Source organism: Megascapheus bottae, chromosome 5 (genome assembly GCF_031878675.1).
Source record: "Megascapheus bottae isolate mThoBot1 chromosome 5, mThoBot2.hap1, whole genome shotgun sequence".
In the NCBI taxonomy this organism is placed as follows: Eukaryota; Metazoa; Chordata; class Mammalia; order Rodentia; family Geomyidae; genus Megascapheus; species Megascapheus bottae.
The window spans coordinates 43,373,890-43,398,752 of NC_143513.1; the positions used below are offsets into that span (position 1 = coordinate 43,373,890).

Sequence of the window (24,863 nt, forward strand, 5' to 3'; positions counted from 1 at the left end):
CCACTTCCAGCTTTTTTTTTCTATATGTGGTACCGAGGAATCAAACCCGGGTCTTCATGCATGCTAGGCAAGCACTTTAATCACTAGGCCAAATTTCCGGCCCCTTCCCCAGCTTTTTATCTTACATGTTTTTTAGTGTTTGTTATAGATGTCTTTTAGCTTCTCAGTGAAGGTCATCCCTAGCCAACAAAGAAACTTTTGTGAACACAGTGATTCTTGAAAGGTTGTGCCAAATTGAGATTTCATAGGCATTACTTTCTAAGATCTTTTTTGATGTTCTTTCTTTGATTATCAGGTGATCATGCAAAAGTTACTGTGGTTATGTCCGTGATCTCAGACACTCATGAGGCAGAAATATGGAGGATCACAATTCAAAAACAGCTTGTGTAAAAAAGTTAGCCAGGTATGGTGGCTCATGCCTGTAAATCCTGGAACTAGGAACCCAGATAACATGGAGATGTGGCTATCTCTCACTAGCACATATTTTGATGTGATAGTAAATGTTATACTTAAGTTTAATTTTCATTATTGATGCATAAAAATACAATCTTTGGATACAATTGCTTTGAAGATTTGACCTCCTGAAAAGCATGCCTTCTCCTTCCTTATAATTCATTTCATTTGTGATTCTGTTATTTGTGAACTTAGTGGGTTTTTTTAATTTTTATGATTTCTTTTCACTTTTGTACTTACATAGACCCTTCATCACTAAGATGAGTAGAAATTGTGGGAAATAAGGTTCTTGTGTTATTTCTGGAGTTGTAGGCAGTATTTAAATATTGATAATAATGCCAAGAGTTTGGCCTTGTAGTAGAGTGGTTGCCTAGCATACACTAAAATCAGAATTCATCAGTACTACATACATAGAAAAAGATGGATATATTTTGTTCAAGGCTCATACTTTGCCAATTGAGCCACAGCTCTACTTCCAGCTTTTATTTTCTAGTAGTTTATTGGAGATAAGAGTCTCATGGATGTTCCTGGATGGGCTGGCTTTGAACAATGATCCTCAAATCTCAGTCTCCTGAATAACTAGGATTACAGGTGTGATCCAGTGGCACTTGGCTTAAAATATTATTTGTAACATCTTCATATTTTTCTTCTGCTCTTTCTTTAATTCCATTATTATAGGCTTTGCTAAATACCAGATATTCAACTTGATCTTCTTTTGTTAAACTACTAAATATCCTTAAGAAGCTACAAGTTTGGCTTATACATATACAACTTTCTGATTTCTTAGGATTCTTGAAAACTGTATTGTTGCCATCTCCTCATACCAAAAAAGCAGCATATGGCTGATGGAAAATCTAGATTCTCTGGTGATAGGTCTCACAAGCCACTTCATTACAAGATGGTGGGGGGGGGGGTCACTAGAGGAGGTTTTCTCAAGATCACAGTGAGCATGTGAGCAGATTCCTAGCTGCTCTCACATTTTGCAGCAGGTATTTTGTATGCTAACCCAAATGTAGTAGTAGATGCTCTTCAGTTATCCATTTATCCAAATACTAAATAAGCACTTAGCATTTTTGGCATTTATTGCATGCCAGGTAGTATTTTCAGTGCAAAGAACAGAAATAAAACAAGCAAATAGAAAAAAAAACCACCTGTATTTGTAAGTTTCTGTTTACAAGGTTTTAAAGATCATCCAGTACAACTATAATAAATTATAAAATAAACAATATAAGATGCCAAAGGAGACCTGTGATTTGAGGAAGAGATAATTAGCTGTAGAATTCCTGAAGTTATTTACATAAGATGGAGTTTTGAGAAAGACTTGAAGGAAATAAGACATTGAACCAAGTGACTAAGGAAGAGAAATAAAGGGAAAGAAATCTGTGAAAGTCAAGGCTCCATGTGCAGACACACACCCTTCCCTGTGTCTTTGTACTACATCCTCTGCTCTTTTCCTGAAGACTGAGGCTCTGCCATCATTCCTGGCCTGATTGCTCTGTTGCACTCTAGAAAAGCTACACACACACACACACACACACACACACACACACACACACACACACACACATATGCACATATTAGCTGACTCAGCATCACAGAATTCCTCTCCTCTGAAATGAGCATTGGTGAAGCTGTATGATAATAAGTACTAGGATATCTAGGCTCGCTTGACACTTTACAATATTTAAAAATGAGGCACAGAAAAACCCAATTAGTCTGTCACTGAGAGAGATTGTTGTATATCACTGTGTGGTAGGGGAGTCTTGAAAAATAGTAAAATTGAAGCAAAATGATTAGTATTTGATTTGTTGCTGAAAACACCTAGACAGAATTGTTCTTGCTTCCTCTTCTTCTTTTACAATAATTTAAAACAGCCAAATGGAATATCTTATCTAAATGCAAAAATGCATTATTTATGATTGTCTTTCATCTATATAAGGGTTTCAAAATTTAGCTTTCTGCAGTATTCTTGTACTATAAAGAACATTAGAAAGTAAGATAAACTTGAAGACAGTATCAGTTGTAAAAGAAATATATATATGTGTTGGGGTTTTTAGTCCTCAGTCCCTCCCGATCCGCAGGAGGGGTAGGGAGAACATGCCCGGACCAGGACCAGCCGAGGAGAGGGCTGACTGACCACCTGCACCCGGCCCTCCCTTGCCAGAGGACAATCAGATGTGTCAGGAAGACCCGTCAAGGCAGGAACTGGTTTATTGAGGAAGTCCATTCAGCTAATATAGAGTGCAGGAGCCTATCAGCACAAAGGTTGGGCAGGGCCAGGGAGGTACTCTCATTGAGGAAGTAGGATGCATGTGCTGTCCGAGAGGGAAATTGATCCCAAAGGTGGCCTTACAAGCCACAGCCATGCCTTCAAACCAAATGGCAGTCGCCATCTCAGCCAGGTTCGGTCCCAAGACCAGGGTATGAGCACTGGGCCACGAGTTTAGGCCTCCTTTTACAGCATAGGTTTCCATTTCCCTGGTATGACATGCCCTTCATATATATATACATATGGCATTGAATTTTAAATAATTTATATAGAGTTTTATTTATATGTAAATAAACACAATGCACAAAAACATCACTGTGTAAAGCATCAGGGTGTATAATTATTGTCTGTCAGTTAAAAATGAAAATGAAAAAATTATTAAAAGGTACTTTCTTCTACATTTTCTTCTCAGCACTTGAGTAATACTACAATCTAGTACTTGTAGGTTCACTTTTCTTTTTTGTAACAAATAATTTTTATATCTTTTAAATCTGTATTCTGGAGCAGGAACTGTTCATCTTCTACTTAAAAGTTTAACCAGTACAAGAGAGAGGACTCAATATTTGCATACCCAATGATATGGACATGGTATTAGAAATATAAACATAACTACATAGACTTAAAAACCTATGACTCTATGGACAAAATGCTTTATTTCCTAAATTAATATGTATCTATGATATACAAACCCTTAGCCTAAGTTTGATGTTCTAAAAACTAAGTGCCAGTGATTGTATATAGAGATTCCCTTCTTGATCACTCATTTTTTTAAACATGTCATTTGAAATATGATGTAAAAATCAATGTTAATAAATTCTTCAATAAAAAAGTTTAACCAGTAGTTTTCAATTCCCATATCTCTACACATTAAAAATAATTTTCTGTTTTGAATTATGAATATAAATATGAAACAAAAATATGTATATATTCATGACTGATCTGTATAGTATACATGTACTTTCTTCATCTTTGGTTCTCAGTTATGATGATAAACTTTTAAGAAGGCCCTGAGTTTAATCCCCAGTGATATTGAAAAGTCTATGTTCCTTTCTGCAATCATTTAGAATGAAGTTTTTCCCCCCTTGGATTTTAAACAGGTACCTGATATAAGTTTTCTTAAATTCCAGATATAGTCCTAGTGAAGACTTGAATTTAGCCAGGACATCTAGTATTTATCCTACTTTTTCCCATTACTTACCATGACATTGACAAAACTAGTATAACTGCATCGTAGCTGAAGTAGCAATAAGGCCTATCTTTATTTAAGAAGAATTTCTTGGGAAAACAAACACTGGGGAGAAGGTGGAACATGAGAGAAATTAACTTGGCATCTTGAATTGTCAACAGTAAACACAGCCTAACCCTTATCCAGATACTGTAACTCCTCACAGAAAAGGCCCATTTAGTTTTAGTTCATGTCACACAACATATCATGTCTAGCTTTCAACATGAAGCTAGACAGCATGACAAAAGTAAAGAAAAAAAACTCAGTCTGAAAAGGTTAGGCAAATCATCAGAACCAAACTCAGATGCCAGTCAGGAAAGTTAAAATAATCATGGTATACATTTGGCTATAAGGGAGTGTGGGGTGAGTGGGGAGAAACATGTAAGAATAGACGAGGAATTTAAGCATAGAAATATACAATCTACGAATCAAAATAGATGCTAGGAATAGCACTAAAATGTAATTTAAATATATTTTATGTGTCCAAGGGTAGATTCATATAACCAAAGAAAGAATAACTTAGTTATGATTATTTTTCAGCTGTATATCAAATATTACATACTCAAAAACACATTTTCTGACTCATCAGTGCTTTCATAGCTCATTGATTACACCTTCAACAGCAACATTCTAAATATACTTTTCAGATTCCAATCTTCTCTAATAACCTGTGACCAACTATTATCAGTTCATAGGAACCAATGGCAAGTCAAAATAATGCTAAAAATGATGGAGAATTGTCAGTAAATTGGATGTTTTGTTTGAATATTTTCCCCCAATTCTGTCTGTACTCTAATAGCCCAAAGCTGGAATACTTACTTTTACATCATTATTTAATAATTAGATTCATAATTAGGGAAACATCTAAAACTACTCAAGTAGTATGAGATGAGAGATATAAGTTAAAAGAATATATCTCATTACATGATTCAGTGAGGGAATACACATCTAGTTATTTCCTCTTAAGAAATCAGTTCTCCTACATGTTATTTGTTATAAAAAAAGTCACTTAAAATAATGAACATTTATTTTCTTCTGGTTGTGGTCTCAGCAAACTTTTAGAAACAAAATTCCAATAATCACCATGTTTCTGCACATCTTCTTTTTAAAGATTTTATTAACATTGATTTTTACATCATACTTCAAATATCATGCTTAACAAACAAGTATTCAAGAAGGGAATCTCTATACATAATCACTGGCACATAGATTTTTAGAACATGATTTAAATTAAGCTGAGGGTTTGTATGTCATAGATACATATTAATCTATGTAATAAAACATTATATCCATAGAATATATAGCCCATCATAGATTTTTATGTCTATGTAGTTATGTTTATATCTCCAAGACCATGTCTATAACCTTGGGTATCCAAATATTGAGTCATCGCTCTTGTACTGTTTGAGTCTAATATCCGCATATTAAGGATACCGTGCTCTTTCTGCATACTTTCTAAACAGAAACATTATCACCATGTGGGACTCTATGTTCATGGATATTCATTCACTGAACCACAGAAAGTATAATATATACCTTCCTGCGAAAAATGCATATTTTCTTACTTCCCCACTGTATGTACAAGGGGTATCCACTCCCCTTTTCATATTGCCATGAGAGAAGTGGGACTAGGACCTCAGGGAAGTGATGGGAATCTGGTTGCTGCTTTGACCAGAAGAAACACATTGTTCTTTGTCTCTGACAGGATCCACAAGTCTTCCTTCAGTAGTCATTATCTTCAGTGTAGGATAAAATACAATGCCTTCCACAGTGCTTCACAAATATGACAATGCAATGCTTTAAGTAGGAGAATATGGGTTGATTTTTAACCATGATTTAATCAGGACATGAATGGGTTCTTCTGAAGATATGAGTGTTGATTTCACTCAGGAAAAAAGTTAAGTCTACAATAACTGCAGAAGAGTCCTAGCTGGAAATTCTGTGAATTCTTTAATACAAAATCATTAATTTGGATAAGAATGACCTTTCCTTTCCCACAATTCAGAACCTAAGGATAAAGTGAAACAGCACACTTTGATGCATTTCTGGGATTCCTTTCTAGAATCTTAAGCCAAGGAATGAAACATTATTTATATTCCTAACATCATATTGTAGTAGATTAATGACTGAGATTGAATGAAAGAACCCAAACACCTTGGCAGAATACCTACATGCAGAAAAAACATGAAAATAAACTTGAAAGTAAAAAGAAGGCTGGAAGACTGAAATTGAAATCAAGAAGAGAGAGAGAGGAAAAGGAGTGAGGATGGGAAGAAGACAGAGAGAAAGGATTTGAAAGAAAAATGTCAAGCACATAGAACATAGTACATAGTTTAAAACTATTCCACTTTCCCTTATTTAACTGATTGTTTCATGCTCAAATTTATATTGTAACTTTGTAAAGAAGATGAAGCTTTCATTTATAATTTACCTTTCTTGTTGGTTTTATTGATCTAATTTGGAAAGTTACCATTCCAGCAAATTTGACTGTGAAATTATAATGAATATACTTAAGAACACTGACACAATTTAAAATGCTAATTCTTAGTTCAGTGGAACAACAAATATCTCTTTTCCAGAGTCCAGAGAAAAAATAAGACAGCTTTAAAAAAACTAATGGAAGCAAATAGGGCTAGAGGTATGCTATGGCTCAAGTGGAATAGCACTGGCCTGGTAAGTTCAAGGCCCTGAATAAGTTCCATTATCTTTAAAAGAAAATAGATGCAAACATTTCTTGACAAATCAAACATCCTTTCAGGATGAAAACAATTGAACAGATGATAGAATATGCCTTATGTTAGCATATGTTAGAATATACCTTAGTAAAATAAGGGCTATTCATGGCAAGTCCACAGCTGATAGCATGTTAAATGGAGGAAAGCTGAAAGCTTTTCCTCTGAAATTAGGAATGAAACAGTAATGCTTGCTTTGTATTGCCACTTGTATTTCACATTGTACTGGAAGTCTTTGCCTAATAAAGGGGGCAAGAGAAAGAAGTAGGCATTCAAATCTGTAAAGCAACAACAACAACAACAAAACAAACAATGTTGTGGGAATGCTTGCTGTTCATATACAAAATAATAATCTTGGATCTTTATTTTACATATTGGTAAAAATCAACTCCAAATTAATTACTGACTTAACTCTAAAATCTGAAGTTGTTAGAAAACTTAGAAGTTAGGACTGAGCAATGAAGTTTTGTAGTTGACATCAAGAACTTAGATTTACAAGAATGATATAAAGAAGGAAGGAAGGAAAGAGAGGAAGAGAGAAAGGGAGAGGGAGAGGGAGAGGGAGAGGGAGAGGGAGAGAGAGAGAGGGAGAGAGAGAGAGAGAGAGAGAGAGAGAGAGAGAGAGAGAGAGAGAGAGAGAGAGAGAATAAGTAGAATTACATAAAATGAGAATATTTGTGCATAGCAAAATAAGTGAATGCAAAAGGTAATTTACTGAACAGAACAAAATATCTGCAAATTACATAGCTGATAATTCCTCAAAATTTGTAAGAAATTCATGCAAATCAATTCAATTAAAAATTGGCAAAATATCAGTCAGTTCACAATGTTTTTTACAAATTTTTCAAATAACCAAAAAACCTAGTATAAAAATACTCAACTTCGGGAGGGAAGTGTGGCCTAGTGGTAGAGTACTCATATAGCATGCATGAAGCCCTGAATTCGATTCCTTGTACCACATACACAGAAAGTGGAAGTGGTGTGTGGCTGAAGTGGTAGACTACTAGCCTTGAGTGCTCAGGACAGTACTCAGACACTGAGTTCAAACCCCAGGACTGGCACCACTGGAGAAATTCAAGGCAAAATCCAAAAGGTCATCACTTCATTCCTGTCAAATTGCTAGATTTCAGTGACTCTTGCATGCAACAAGTTTTAGCTACTTAGGAGGCGGAGATCTAAGCATCTTGATTTGGAGCCAGACCAGGTAGAATAGTCTGTGAAATTCTCATCTCAAATTATCTACCAGAAAGCTGGAAGCAGAGCTATGGCTCAAGTGGTGGAGCATAAACCTTGAGCAAAAATCAGGAACACTGCTCAGGCCCTGAGTTCAAGCCCCAGGACCAATGCATGCATGCATGTTGATTAAAAGACAATGAAAGTTCTTGAGGATAGGGGCAGAGAGATCTTTTGTACACTACTGAGCAGAATGTAAATTAACACAACCAGCATGTTAAACAATGCACAGTTTCCTCAAAAACTTAGAAGTACATCTACTATATAGTGATAGATAGTTTACAAAAATATTTAAAAGTACATCTACCATGTTACTCAGCAGTTCAGTGTATAAGCACATATGCAAAGGCAATTAAATAGCAATTGTGAAGAAATTTTTCCATTCACATACTCATTGTGGCATTATTTACTACAGGATAAAGGATAAAAAATAGGCTCAGTGTCGGAGAACTGATATAGGAAATGCAGTGAGTTTTTCTCAACAATAAAATGAGGAAATCTTAACATGTACAAAACATGATTGAGGGACATTTTGCAAAATGAAAATCTCCAGGCACAAAAAGACAAAATTTCTGGTATCACTTATATGAGTACTATAGCCTTAAAAATGTCAACCTAAGAGATCGGCGGAAGATGGTGGCAGTTCAGTGTGAGTCTTTCTGAGCTCTCGCCAAGATACCAGTTCTGGCATTGTAGGGGAAAGTTCATACCCAAAGATCCATCCTAGGTAAGCTTTACCACCTCAGAGATCTCAGTCAGAGAGGAGAAAGGCAGAAAACCACTGCAAAAAGACAGCCGCCATGGAAACAAAGCCTCCCTCCTGAACCTGAGCAGAAAGCGCTTCTCGGCAATGCAGACCTGCCAACTCCAGACAGAGCCACACAGGGCCTGTGCGAGCCCAGAGCTGTCATCCTGCCGTGGCGCAGACCTGCCAGCTTCAAGGAATCAGAGAATCCAGCAATTTGTGAGTAACTCTGTGGAGGAGTTTCCACTTCTGCTTGCAGAACAGCATTGGGAAGGAGTCCCCTCCCCCACCAGCCCAGAGTAGCACCATCTTGACTGCTGGCAAAGACCCGGCCAAACCAACTGGAGCCTGAGAAGTGGTGCTGGCAGCACCATCATTCAAAAGGGCAAAGAATTTCCCAGAGGCAGCTTAGGCGGACTTCCAACCCTGGCACTAGCAGAAGTTCCTCCCCCTGGGCAGGGATGCACTCTTGGTAAAGCCAAATCACAAGAGAAAAAGACTTTTTGAAGGGTTTGGACCCCGAATTTATTGGGGACACAATATTCTTATTCCGTCCCCACTGCTCACCCCCCAAAAAAACCTGAAGAGTACCCTTTCTTCCTCCCTTTCTTTCTTTCTTTCTTTCTTTCTTTCTTTCTTTCTTTCTTTCTTTCTTTCTTTCTTTCTTTCTTTTTCTCTTTTTCCCTTTTATTCTACCTTTTTCATTTGGATTTTTCTGTGTTCTTATTTTTTTTGTTTGCCGTTTTACCTCCACTTTTTCTTAGTATTATGATTCTTTCCTTTTTCTTTTCTCCCCAGCTTTCCTTCTGTTATTGTGGTCATTTCTAGAATGTTACAGCACTGGGTACAGACTGGATACAAATGATATTTATATTGATACAGGCACCTTCTTTTTAATCTATTGGTTCTTAAGCCTAATATTTCTTGTCTAAGAATTCACAATTGTGTGGGATCTCCCCCACCTTTTTTCTTGTTTTTTTTTTGTTTATTTTTACTTTTTAAAATTTTTATCATTGAGCTCTCCTATATATACCTTCCTCTTTTCCCTATATATGCTTCTTATTACTCTTCTTATTTTCATAAATCTTATTTATTTTCTCTAAATTTTGTACTCAACTATTTTACCTTTCTACCCCCTTAGGTCAGTTATCCTTATGCTATACCTTTTTCTTCATTACTATATTAATCCTACACTCCTACTCTTTTCTTACCTCCCCTCTTGTGTTTCATACTATTTTTCTAACTCTGGTCCTCTGTTCATCCTTCAACTTTTATAATGCATGGATCTACAATGGATGGTTGTTGAGCAATGCTGTATATCTAGGTATTCAATTATACTGTAGGTCCAGAGGGACTTAAATACAATAGAGACTGGATTGAGGGGTTTATTTTTTTGGTCATAAAATGGTGATCGGTGGTGGTATTAGATGTGTCTGTAAGTGCACAAAAAGAAAGAGAGAGTGATAATACCAATCTAAAATTGTGAACATCTATTGTCTGGCCAGCTAAAGAGCTCTAGGTTGTTTATATGTTAAAAATTATAATCTTGTGCAGTATTAGTCTTTCTCCCATTTTTAAATGGGCAGAACAGAAACTCAATAAAAATGGCAAATCAAGGAATAGCATTTCCCACCCAATATAAACAGGCAATGGAACAGTCAATGGCAAAACTAAAGGAGAGTCCTCTAAATGCTACACAAGTGCATTTGATAAACATGAATAATGACAAGTTTGAAAACATACAGAAAGATGTATGTGAGGAAGCTATATCTAAACGAGATGAAACCATAAACAAGGTGATACATGAACAAGAAGAAGCCATAAAGGAGGTCACAACAAAGGATGTACGAAGGAAAATGGACGAATTCATAGAATCCACAAACAAAAAGCTGACTGAATTCCAACAAATGTTCAATGAGAATAAGCTGCTGAGCTAACCACTCAAATGGAAATCAAGGAGCAATTAGAAGGGTGGGAGATAAAGGACAAAGTAGGAAATATTGACAATGCAGAAGAAAGAATCTACAAGATTGAAGATAACCTAGTTGTTATAGAGAAAGAACAGAAAATGAGTCAAACCAAATCTAGGAAATATGAGGGAATGCTTCAGGAGGTCCAAGATACAATTAGGAAGCCTGATTTAAGGCTAATTGGTATGGAGGAAGGCCTGGAGAAAGAGGTCAATGGTATTGGAAATATACTACAGGGAATCATCTCAGAGAACTTCCCAAATATCCAGAAGGGCAGACCCATCCAGATACAAGAAGCTCTTATAACCCCAAACAGACCTGACCAGAAAAGGACAGCCTGCTGCCACATTACAATCCATACAGGATCAATAGAGACCAAACACAGGATACTAAAACCAGTCAGGGAGAAGAGAACAATCACTTACAAGGGAAACCAATCACAATAACCACAGTTTTCTGAGCAGAGACTATGCAAGCAAGAAGAGGTTGGAAGGATATATGCCATGCCCTTAAGACAAATAACTACCAACCAAGAATACTGTATCCAGCTAAGATCTCATTCATAACTGAGGGAACAATAAAAACTTTCCATTCCAAGGAAAAGTTGCAACATTACATAGCAACCAGACCAGTATTACAGAAAATTCTCAAAGATGTTCTACAAATTGAAAACCATCACAAACCGGATGCTGACAAGCCACAGGCCCTAATGAAGGCTTTTAAGAATGGCAAGAACTAGTAAATATTTTTCAATCTTAACCCTCAATATCAATGGACTTAACTCTCCAATGAAATGGCATAGACTCTCCAGTTGGATCAAAAAACAAGATCCATCATTCTGCTGTCTTCAAGAGACACATCTTGCCCCTCAAAACAAACACTTTTTGAAACTGAGAGGTTGGAATAAAGTTTATCAAAGTAATGGCCCCCATAAACAGGCTGAAGTTGCCATCCTCATATCAGATAAAATAGACTTCAAACTAAAATTAGCGAGAAAACACAAAGAAGGTTATTACATACTAATAAAGGGATCTCTCCTCTAGGAGGACATAACCATCCTAAATATCCACACACTTAATATCAGAGCACCAAACTTCATCAAGCAAACTTTACTTTCACTATAACCACACATAGATCAAAACACAGTGATTGTTGGTGACATTAATACACCACTCTCACCTATAGACAGATCAAGCAGAAAAAAACTCAACAGAGAAAACTCAGAATTGAACAGCTCTATAGACCAAGAAGATCTAACAGACATCAGCAGATTATTTCACCCAGCAATGTCATAAAATATGTTTTTTTCAGCAGCACATGGAACATTTTCCAAAATAGACCACATTTTAGGGCATAAAACAAACCTGTGCAGATTCAGAAACACTGAAATCATTCCCTGCACTCTCTCAGACCACAGGACATCAAATAGGAACTGAACACCAATCTCCACCAATGAAAACCCTGTAACTCATGGAGATTGAACAACACATTGTTGCATCACCAATGGGTCTTCGAGGAGATCAGAATAGAAATTCAACAGTTTATGAAATTTAACAAAAGGAGCCCACAAAATACCAGCTTCTTTGGGACACAGCCAAGGCAGTACTCAGAGGAAATTTTATAGCTCTTAGTGGCTACATTAACAAATTGGAAAAAAAAAATCACAAACCAACAATTTAATGTCACACCTTAAGATCTTGGAAAAAGAGCAACAAACCAGCCCTAATCTCAGTAGAAGGAAGCAAATTATTAAAATTAAAGCAGAATTAAATGGAGTCCAAAAAAATGATAGAAAGAATCAACAAAACAAGGAGTTGGTTCTCTGAAAAAATTAAAAAAATTGACAGACCCTTAGCAAATCTTACCAAAAGAAAGAAGGGAACACACCCAAAGAAATAAAATCACAGATGAGGATGGTAAGTAATATCAAGACAGAAATTACCAAGATCCAGAGCATCATGAGAGAATACTTTTCAAACCTTTATGCCAAAAAATTTGAGAATCTAGAAGAAATGGATGAATTTCTAGCCAATATTAACAAATCTACACTGAACCAAGAAGATCTAATCCAATAAACAGACCTTTTCAAGCACTGAAATAGAAATGGCAATTAGAGACCTTCCATCCATGAAAAGCCCAGGGCCAGATGGACTCATAGCTGAATTCTATAAGGTCTTCAAAGCAGAGCTCACACCAATACCCCTCAAGCTATTCAACGAAATTGAAAACGAAGGCTTTTTGCCAAACTCATTCTACAAAGCCACTATAACCCTCATCCCAAAACCAGACAGAGATTCATCAAAGAAAGAGAACCATAGATCCATTTCTCTGATGAATATTGATGTAAGATTCTCAAAAAACTTTCTTAATAAGGACTAAGAAATACAACAAATCCAGAGAAAGTCTGGATAAGTGGGACTGCATTAAACTGCAGATCTTCTGTATGGCAAAGGTAATAGCAAGCAAATTAACTAGAAAGACTACAGAGTGGGAGAAGATCTTCACTAAACATAAAATGGACAAATGCCTCACATCTAAAATATATCAACAGCTCAAAAAATTGAATCACTCCAAAACTAATCTCCAAAGAAACAACCATCCTGTTAAAAGATGGGCCAAAGACTTAAAGAGAGTCTTCTTTGAAGAAGAAAGAAGAATGGCCTATAGACATATGAAGAAATGCTCCACATCTCTGGCCATAAAAGAAATGCAAATCTGAACAATCTAAACAATCTAAACTCTGAGATTCCACCTCACTCCAGTTAGAATGGCCAGGATCAAGAAATCTAATAACAATAGATGCTGGAGGGGATGTGGCCAGGAGGGATCACTACTACACTGTTGGTGGGAGTGCAAACTCATTCAACCACTATGGAAAGCAGTATGGCAGTTCCTCAAAAGACTAAACATAGAGCTCCCCTATGACCCAGCAATTCCACTACTTGGCATTTACCCAATCTTCCAGAAACAAGGACATACTAAATCCACTAGAACCAGTATGTTCATTGCAGCACTATTTACCATAGCAAAGACATGGAACCAACCCAGATGCCCCTCAGTTGATGACTGGATCAACAAGATGTGGTATTTATACACAATGGAATTCTATGCTGCTGTCAGAAAGAATGATATCACCCCATTTGTTAAGAAATGGAAAGACTTAGAAAAGATCATATTAAGTGAAGTAAGCCAGACTCAAAGAAACATAAGTTCAATGGTTTCCGTCATTTGTCATAATCAGCAGAAACTTTGGATTTTCCTAGCAGAGAACAAAACCTAGAAACATAAGGCCATATAGAATGACACTAAATGAAAGGACCTCTAGGATTTAGAAACAAAAGCCATATAATGAGTGATTGTTGTCCTTAATGTACTATGTTATCTCTCATTTCTTTTGCTGTCCCTTAGTTATCTCATATTGTTACAGTATTTCACCTGGTTTTCTGATATATTGTACATATGCATATTTGGTTATCTGAAGTTGGATAGGGAAGGGAGGAAAACAACATGAGGGGAGGGGGTGGGGGGAGGAAATGGGGACCAAGACTTGAGAAAGTGTATCAATGTATGTGAAGTAATGCACTTTCTATCTGGTAAATATAATGTAACCCTTCTATTAATTACAATTAAAAATATATGATAAAATATCAACCTAGAAGTAATGAAGTTAACATAATGATTGCTAGTGATTGTTGAGGGAAAGAAAAGGTAGCCTCCTGGTCAAAGGGTACAGATTTTCAGTTATTAGATCAGTGACTCCTGGGAGCATAATGAGCAGCAACAAGACTTCAGCTAATAACAATGTTTGGCTCCTTAATAATTGTTGAGAATTGTTCTCAAGTTCATAATCCAAGTAACTTTGAGAGAGGATTGACAATTTGCTTGACTGTGGTATCACTTTATGGTGTGTATGTATAGCAAAGCATCACAGTTTCAAACTTACATAGTTTTTTTTTATTTGTTAATCATACTGTGGATTTATTAAGCAGCTGGGAGATCAGAAACAATGGTAGAACTGACACATCCATCCCTTCTGGTGAATTATTTAGTAAGAACATTTTAAGAAAAGATTTTAGAGCATACTTTTTAATGAAATTTTATCTGTAATGGGAGTTACAATAGGTATGTTTCAGTGTTCTTGGTTGGATAGCTTTAATGTATTTAAAATGTAAATTGAGTTGGTTGTGGATGCCAGTATACTGATACACTAATGAAGATTAGCAAATAGCTCCAAAGGAATTGAACAACTGGAAACAAGAATGATTGAAGCAGTCATGGTATTAGAAGATAAACTGAGAAAATCATCTTCCAACATTCTTAAATACGGTGTGAAAGTCTAAAAGAGATCTGCTTCTGTTAAAATAGTAGATTTGCTGTGGATTGGAGGGATAATCAAACTGTGTTATTTTAGGAGATAGAACGGTAATTCTGTAACTATTTACTAATTTTACTACTTACCTCCACTGTTAAGGATTTTGAGAGCTTTCCTTTATTGCTCATCATTGTACTGCTGTAAGATAGATATCCATATCGCATCAATCAGAAGACTCAAGGCAAACCAGGTGTTCGTGTTTTAGGATAAATTCATGCTAAATTCTGCCATTTCCTATAACAAGAGAAAATACTCCTTGTCATTCAATCTCCTACTTTCAAATGTGAGAAAGGTGAAGGTCAGTGTCTCCATAAGAGATATCTATTGCTTCCTCCCCAACTTAACCATATAAACTGCAAAGTTTTGTGTCTTAAAGCCCCTAGGTTCCTGTGGCAATAGATTCAGGGGTTCTATTTCTTTGACTGCAATCATCAGAAGGCACTTTTGTGACCAACAAGGTCCCAAGCATTCCTCCTTTCTTCATGTCTCTTCCTCCTTCACATCAGCAGTGATAGATTGAATCCTACTCTTGTTTTGAAACTCTCTTTTTCTTCTGCTATCAGAGGTCTCCTACTTTAAAATGTTCATGTGTTTCTTATAACCTAATGACTTGGGATCGTAATTAAATTTACAAAATCTTTTACAGCACTATTTAGATTAATGCTTGATTGAATTACCAGAGGAGAAAAATATTATAGGTAGACAAACCTCAGGCATTGTCCTTACTACAATCTCTATAACAATTTTTGAAATCTGTACTATAGGTTTTATATTGACTGATAATTTATGTCTACTTTCATGGTGTATCCTGTCACACCATCTTTGAAGAGTCTAAAAGTTATTGGTAGGTCTTGTCAGTCATTATAGGAGCTTTTCGAGCTTTTCTTTAGTAAATTAACTATCAGTTTTATCCACTGCAATTGATGTATTACCTCATCATACTATAATACTGAATCTTAGCCTTTCTCTAGAGAAAGCCTGTTTCAGTCTGGAAGTCTGAAGTTAGAGATGGCATAAGTTCAGCATAGTTTCTTTTGCTAGCTCCTCTATAATTATCTATTGCCAACTGGGTAGTTGCTGATTCTGAGCCCTCTCCCATCAACATTAGGGATAGGAAGAATTAAGAGGAAAAAATGGGTATGTTTACATGGTGTGGTATTAATGTCATGATGACCTGAGCATTATTCAAAGTTGCCATTTCCTCTTGTGGTGGAGTTTTGGAGAATGCTCAGAGATTCATCTGGTTAATTCTGCTCTCTTATTTTGTCTCTGCACTCATGAGAAAAAACAAAGGTCCAAACCTAGAGACTTGACTTTGAGTTCACAATGGCTGTTCTGCTGTGGACCCTTCTATTGACAGGCATCACTTAGTATGTCTGTGTGCTCCACTAGATAATGTGTTCACATTTAAACTTTATTCTTTGGACCTGTCAACTTTCCTTCCATTTTCATTCAGAGAGCATCATTTCTCATGTGTATTTGACAGAAAGGAAACAGGAGCTATGAGAATGGAATTTCTATAGCTACAGAACCACTTATGTAGTGCCTCCCCTGGCCATCACTGAAGAGGACTTGTCCACAATTCTCCAAGTTGTTCAAGGACACATTGGCTCTCCAGAGGTCAAGGCTCACACTTCCTCAGAGTTTTCTGCCATTTCTCTCCTTCCTACACTACCAGCATTGTGTGTGTGTGTGTGTGTGTGTGTGTGTGTGTGTGTGTGTGTGTGTGTGTGTGTGGTGAGGGATGATCATGAGGCTTTAACTCGGGACCTGGGCGTTGTCTCTGAGCACTCTGAGTTCTCTGAGCTACCCATGAGCCACAGCCCCCCTTCCCATTTTCTAGTGGTTAATTGGAGATAAGAGTCTCACATTCTTTTTTTTTTTACATTGGTCAGGAATTTTTATTTTATTTTATTTTTTCATATATTTTTAATTGTAATTAATAGAAGAGTTACATGATATTTGCCAGATAGATGGTTAGATGGTGCATTAAATCCCATACATTGATACCCTTTCACGTGTCTTGGTCCCCATTCCCCCCCATCTTGTTTTCCCCCCTTCCCTATCCAATTTCAAATAACCAAATACAAATATATCCGATATATCAGGTAACAAAGTGAGATACTGTAACAATATGAGATAACCAAGGGACAGCAAAAGACATGAGAGATAACATAGTACATTAAGGACAACAATCATTCATTGTATGGCTTTTGTTTCTATATCCTAGAGATCCTTTCATTCAGCGTCCTACTATATGGCCTTATGTATCAAGGTTTTGCTCTATTGCAAATCTCTGCTAGGAGAGCCCAAGGTTTCTACTGATTATGACAAATGAGGGAAACCATTGAGCCTAAGTTCCTTTAAGTCTGGCTTACTTCACTTAATATGATCTTTTCTAAGTCTTTCCATTTCCCACCAAATGGGGCAATGTCATCTTGTTGATCCACTCATCAACTGAGGGACATCTATGTTGGTTCCATATGTTTCCTATGGTAAATAGTGCTGCAATGAACATCGTTGTGCTGGTGGATTTAGTATGTCCGTGTTTCTGGATGACTGGGTAAATGCCAAGTAGTGGAATTGCTGGGTCATAGGGGAGCTCCATGTTTAGTGAAGCGGCTTGCTTTGAATTGCAATTCTCAGATCTCAGGCTCCTGAGTAGCTAGGAGTACAGGCCTGAGCCACCTGGCCTGGCTACTAACAGCATTTTATTCTTTATTCAGAATGGCTTTTATTAGCATACATATGTATTTTTTCTGTTATCATAACAAATGAAGATTTCTCTTTTGTTGCCATGTATATTATTATGTTCCAAGAGGGACAAAATTGATAGAATATATACATAGGGTGAGGTTTATTTGGGAACTTCTGCATATGATCAGGGATACCCAGAATCCTTATACACCATGTTTAGCTGGAGCGCTATGCAATCTGGTTCTATCTGATCTGAATCTAAAGACCTGAGAACCAGGGGGCCTGGTGATATAATTCTCAATCTAAAGACAAAATCTGGAGAATCTGGGGACTATGGGTAGAAATTCTGCAGTGCCAGGGCTCATAAAATTGGAGTTTTAATGTAGGTGGGGGTAGCATTGTCCAGAAGAAGTAGTAAATGTACCTTCCCTCTACCTTTTGCTTCGTTGGTTGGATCCTCAACAGACTGATTGTTTATCTACTAGTGAGGACAAGGTCATTTTTTCTAAATCTAGTAACTCAAATGATAATTTTTCTTACAATTAGTTGTACAGGCATATTCAGAAAGAGTGTTTCACCATCTATCCTTCAATCCAGTCAAGTACACTGATAATTACCAGTCACACTTGCATTTTGGCTACCTGATTATCTTGCTTAACAATCACATACTCTTCTAAGGATTATAGAGAGTTTCTGCAAATCAGCATCCTCTCACACTGTGCATTGATTCCCTCAGTAAGCTACATGTTTCCCACCATCATCTTAGGTCCAGTATCGAAGTCACTTCTCTCCATTTCTGTAACTATCTCTTTTGTTCAGTGTCTCATCATCTCTGACTGGAATTGATGAAGCCCTTTTATCCTGGATCCACAGTTGGCCAACCACAGTGTACCCTCAGCAAAAGTTAGTCCCATGAATGCAGGTTTATAGCATACCACTTCAATTAAAGCCTCTAATGTAGGTTTATATCATATCTCCGTACTTACTGCCTTGACAATTAAAGCTCACGGTGGTACATCTCATACCTCTCTCCCCTTCATTTCTTTTGTGCTGACTGACAGACATCAGAACTTTTTATAGTCTTGAACACCTTGAAGCCATTTCTACCTCATGGTCTTGACTTTATCCTCCCCTGGAGCTTCCATATACGACCCTTCATGAACTCCTTTAGATCTTCTCAAGGTGACCTTGCTTGAAAGCTTGCTTAAATCATAAACAGAGATATCCTCCCAAACCTGTTTGTACCACTTCTGCTTTCTTTTCCTTATGGCATTAATTATGTTCTAATTTGTATCCATTATTCTTGCCCTCTGGTTTTCATCTATCTATTTTATGAATACCTGTTAGATATTGCAGCAAAATGTTTTTGCTCTGCTTCAGGATTCAAGTTTTTCAAAGAATTTAAAAATATTTAAATATACATACATCAAATATGCATTAAATATATTAAATATACATTACATTTACCATTTTAGATGTGATTGTATATGTTCTAACTGGTATTATTGCTTTTAAATGTAAGGAGTTGTTCTCAAATTCTCTCAACTTATTCATGTGAAATTCTCTTTGTTTTATTTTATAATTTTCTTGTGTAATTTTAGTGAATATCATTTTGACAATTGTTTTTTCCTTTAAAGATTTGTTTGACTAGCTTAGACCTTGAGTCATTCCTTGTGAAAGGGTCATGTTTGTTCTCCTTCATTTTATGCTTTTGTTTTCATGCTGTATCAATTTTCATCCTTTTCTTCTTTCTTTCTCCCCTTCCCCCTTCCTTCCTTCTCTCTCTTCTTCACCTTCATTCCTTCTTTCACCATTTTCTTTTCTCGTGTCCTGTTTCTTGACATGGTATCACTATGTATCTCAAGCTGGCCTTTGAATTTATGACACTTTGGCTTCAGCCTTGTGAATTCTGAGATTACAAGCAAGTAAATCAGGCCTGGTTTTTCTTTTTACATAATTTTAAATATGCATTTATTATTAATTTTCTTAGATTTGTGAATGTACATTGTTAATCAAGTATAGAAAATGGTTCATAAATTTCTGCTTATGGCAGAAAAAAACATAAAAATTTCTGGCATTTGGGGTGGTTCAAAAAGTGAGAGAAACTGCAATTTCCTAGTAAAGAAAGGATTTGTGAAGCTCTTCTTTCTGCCATCCAAAAATGGATGATTAAAGCATTGAAATAAGTGTGTTGGGTTCTTTGTAATTTATATACCCTTTCAGTAGGTGATTTCTGTAAAGGTAGGTTAATTAGCTTGGTTTTTTTATAATTCCCCTTTTCTCTCTCATTTTTATAGTGTATTCTTACTTGGAGAAGGAGCTTATCTGCTGTAATCAGTCCACTGTCTTTGTGGTTGGCTCTGGAGGCTTTGGTGGTAAACAGACATTAGAAAAAGTCAAGGTAAGCATTGGCTTTTAAAATACCTACATTTGTACATCTTTAAAATGATTTAATACTATGTATGCAACATATAAGAAATAATAATATTAAGGATAATAATATTAAAATCTATTTAAACATTTATCTTTTTTGTGTGTGTGTGCCAGTCCTGGGCCTTGAACTCAGGATCTGGGCACTCTGTCCTTGGACACATTTTGCTCAAGGCTAATGCTCTGTCACTTGAGCCATCACACCACTTCCAGCTTTTTCTGTGTATGTAGTACTGAGGAATTGAACCCAAGGCTTTGTGCATGCTAGGCAAGCACTCTACCACTAAGCAACACTCCTGGCCCCCAACATTGATCATTTCAAAGTGTGGATATTGTGTTGCTCTTCTACTTGTTCATTATTATTGTAAATGGCTTTTATCTGTTGTTATTATACATTAAAAACCAGAAATCCTCAAAAAAAAGAAAATGGTTCATAAAATTTTAAGAAAAAATTGATATCCATAGTCTATTTAAAAGGACTAGGAATTATATTTATAATTCTATATTTATAATGCTTTATCTGAATGAGTTTTCAAATAGGAAGGAGGTTAAGATATTTAAAATCTTTTGTTTGAGGCAAATATAGAGATAGTATGAATCAACTTAAGTGTGAAATTGTGGGAATTATTTACATGAAATATTAAGTAAAAGCATCAATAAGTCAATATAAACTTCCAGGAACATGGATCTGAAACATATATTATTAGCAGATTTTGCATACAGTTATGAGAAGGAAGTCCATAGAGAACCACATGTAATAAATATGGAGACATTTTTTAATACTGAAAGAGCTGGTGAATTTTAAAATAAATGATGTTATCAAGTTAAATTGATTAACATGATATAAATTACTCAGACAGAATTTATATACAAGTATACCATATATACAATTATTTGTTTATTTGAAATAGGGAAGGGAAGGTGGAAAACTAGATGACTGGGAGGGATTGAGGGGAGGGAAAGGAGGAATAAAAACATGAGAAGGGATATCAAGGTTGGAGAAGCCATGTACTCACTACCTGAGAAATGTAATTCCTCTATACATTATCCCCCAAATAAAATACAATAAAAATATTTAGAAAAATAATATATTACTCAGACAGCCATTGTGATCTTCTGAAGATCTCAAGACTGGCTTTCCAAGCTTGGATATTTTACTATGTAACTTATAATGCTATTTTTTTTAAAAGGAAGTTTAGGCTTTAAATGAGAGTTTGTGAAGAAAACCTATAATGAAATAGAAATGTAAGATTATTTATCCTTATTAATATTTTACTAATAGAATTAACAGATATTCTGTAATTTTTTAAGTTTTGATTTTTTTAAAACAAAGCACTTGTTAAATCCATTAGAAAGACTTGATATGTAGATTTAAAGTTTATTTAGAGGATGACTTGAAGTTAATTTTAGCTTATTAGACGAAGTAAACCATTGGTTTCTTCATGAGATATTTAATGAAAGAAGAAAAACTAAAGTCCTGGATAGTCTAAAGTAGAATGAGGTTACTACTAATATCTTAGTGCTTATCCTGTGCTTCAGGCAAATAAATTTAATTAAACAAACTGAGCACTTTCATAAGGAGAGCTGCATTATCTATGCCTTCAGAGTGAGCCTTTGAATCTGTAGGAAATATGTAAATAGTGGCAGCATATCCAACCAGACAAGAACATAGATTTAATATTATGATCAAAATACCTTTTTCACACATATAGATATTTAACTGGAATCACCAGTAAATTTACAAGATAAAACCAGTTGCTTTATTGGGTGCTAGTGGCACACACCTGTAATCCTAGCTATATAGGAGACTCAGATCTGGGCAGTGAAGCCCAAGAGTCTCATGTCCAATTAACTACCAAAAAGCTGAAAATGAAACTGTGGCTTAGTGGTGGAGCACCAACCTTGAAGAGGAAAGTCAAATAAGAGTGCATGGCTTGAATTCAAACTTCAGTACCAGCACAAAAACAAACAGTTGTTTCCCTTTTCTTTGGTTTCAATCACTAAAAATTGAAAATCTGGTCATTTCAGATAGAAATCCTCACTGCTGCCTGAAAGAGAAGTTTAAAATGTTAACTTTCTTTGTATAGTTACAAAGTGTCATATAGTTCTTCATACATTTCCAAAAAATGTCTTTCAGCTATCCTCAAAGGATGCCTTTTTAAAATTTCTGCTTTTCAATGAAGAGAGATTTACAATGAAGTGAGAAAAATAAGCAAGTTGCAGTATTTGGCTTTCTTGATTTTAGTCTATTATTCTCACACTTTTAAATTATATTCCATTTGGACCACAACAGTGATTTGGCCTTAGTGAAAAAAAAAAAAAACCTCCAGCTTTTTCGCAACGGGTTTGGCGTCAGGACGCAGGTGCTGTGAAAAACACCACTAATTCGAAGCCAAAATGGGAAAGGAAAAGACCCATATCAACATTGTCGTCATTGGACACGTCGATTCTGGCAAGTTCACCACCACCGGACACCTCATCTACAAATGTGGTGGCATAGACAAGAGAACCATTGAGAAGTTCGAGAGGGAGGCTGCTGAGATGGGAAAGGGCTCCTTCAAGTATGCCTGGGTCTTGGATAAACTGAAGGCTGAACGTGAGCGTGGTATCACCATTGACATCTCCCTGTGGAAATTTGAGACCAGCAAGTATTACCTGACCATCATTGACGCCCCAGGACACAGAGACCTCATCAAGAACATGATCACAGGCACATCCCAGGCTGATTGTGCTGTCCTAATTGTTGCTGCTGGCGTTGGTGAATTTGAAGCTGGTATCTCCAAGAATGGGCAGACCCGTGAGCATGCCCTTCTGGCTTACACACTCGGTGTGAAACAGCTCATTGTTGGTGTTAACAAAATGGATTCCACTGAGCCACCCTACAGCCAGAAGAGATACGAGGAAATCGTTAAGGAAGTCAGCACCTACATTAAGAAAATTGGCTACAACCCTGACGCAGTAGCATTTGTGCCAATTTCTGGTTGGAATGGTGACAACATGCTGGAGCCAAGTGCTAATATGCCTTGGTTCAAGGGATGGAAAGTCACCCGTAAAGATGGCAGTGCCAGTGGAACCACCTTGCTCGAGGCTTTGGATTGCATTCTGCCACCAACTCGTCCCACTGACAAGCCTTTGCGCCTGCCTCTTCAGTCTACAAAATTGGAGGTATTGGCACTGTTCCTGTGGGCCAAGTGGAGACCGGTGTTCTCAAGCCTGGCGTGGTGGTCACCTTTGCTCCTGTCAATGTCACAACTGAAGTGAAGTCTGTTGAGATGCATCACGAGGCTTTGAGTGACGCTCTTCCTGGGGACAATGTGGGATTCAGCATCAAGAATGTGTCAGTCAAAGATGTTCGCCGTGGCAATGTTGCTGGTGATAGCAAGAATGACCCGCCCATGGAAGCAGCTGGCTTCACTGCTCATCATCCTGAACCATCCAGGCCAGATCAGTGCTGGCTATGCCCCTCTGCTGGATTGCCACACTGCTCACATCGCTCGCAAGTTTGCTGAGCTGAAGGAGAAGTTTGACCGCCGTTCTGGTAAGAAGCTGGAAGACGGCCCTAAATTCCTCAAGTCTGGTGATGCTGCCATCGTAGACATGGTTCCAGGCAAGCCCATGTGTGTGGAGAGCTTCTCTGACTGTCCTCCTCTGGGTCATTTTGCTGTTCGTGATATGAGACAGACTTGCTGTGGGTGTTATCAAAGCTGTGGACAAGAAGGCTGCTGGAGCTGGCAAGGTCACCAAGTCTGCCCAGAAAGCTCAGAAGGCTAAATGAATATTACCCCTAACACCTGCCACTTCAGTCTTAGCCAGTGGTGGAAGAACGGTCTCAGAACTGTTCATCTCAATTGGCCATTTAAGTTTAATAGTAAGAAACTGGTTAATGATAACAATGCATCGTAAAACCTTCAGAAGGAAAGGAAAATGTTTTGTGGATCATTTTTTTGTGTGGCAGTTTTAAGTTATTAGTTTTTAAAAATCAGTACTTTTTAATGGAAACAACATGACCAAAAATCTGTCACAGAATTTTGAGACCCATTAAAACAAAGTTTAATGAAAAAAACCCTCCATATTAGAAGCCTTATTCTATGAATAGACAATCTAGCCAAGGTAGGTATTAAGTAAACATTAATTTAACAGTTTAGAACTAGCATAAATGGAAGGACATAAATGTAAGTTCTCTTGCACAAAGGGAAAACCAAATCTTCTAAACAGAACTTATCCCAGCAAGTTACAATGTCAAGGATTTGGTGAAATTTTTCTTGATTAATTAGCAAACTTTCCACAAAGCTCCATTAATTTTCTCCAGTTAGAACTCTCAGGGCTAAAAGTGAGCTATTTTTATATCTCACTAGTTAGTAATTTTTTTCTATGAAGGGAGAGTTATTAAATATTTTGTGGGACAAATGGTCTGTCAAAACTACTCAAATCTTCAAAAACAGACATAGACAATACATAAATGAAAGTACATGGCTGTTTTCCAGTATAATTTTATTTATAAAACAGGCACTGGCTGTAGGTTCATAGACAGATGACCATTGATCTAGAACAGTGACAACTTTTGATGTATTTCATAGACCTTCATTCTGAGTATATACTGTCCATTTGCTAAGCTTTGTTGCAAATATTTTCCTCTATTTCATTTACAGAGGCCTCAGCTTTTTAGGGTAAGAATTTTACTCCATTTATTTTAAACAAACAGGCATATTGGTATAGTGAGTTGTATCCAGTAAATGT

General features: G+C 36.6%; 1 pseudogene; it reads left to right on the forward strand.

The window, feature by feature from the left end:
• The first annotated feature begins 22,462 nt into the window (after positions 1 to 22,462).
• On the forward strand, positions 22,463 to 24,189 carry LOC150063307 (elongation factor 1-alpha 1 pseudogene; annotated as a pseudogene).
• Positions 24,190 to 24,863: the final 674 nt, after the last annotated feature.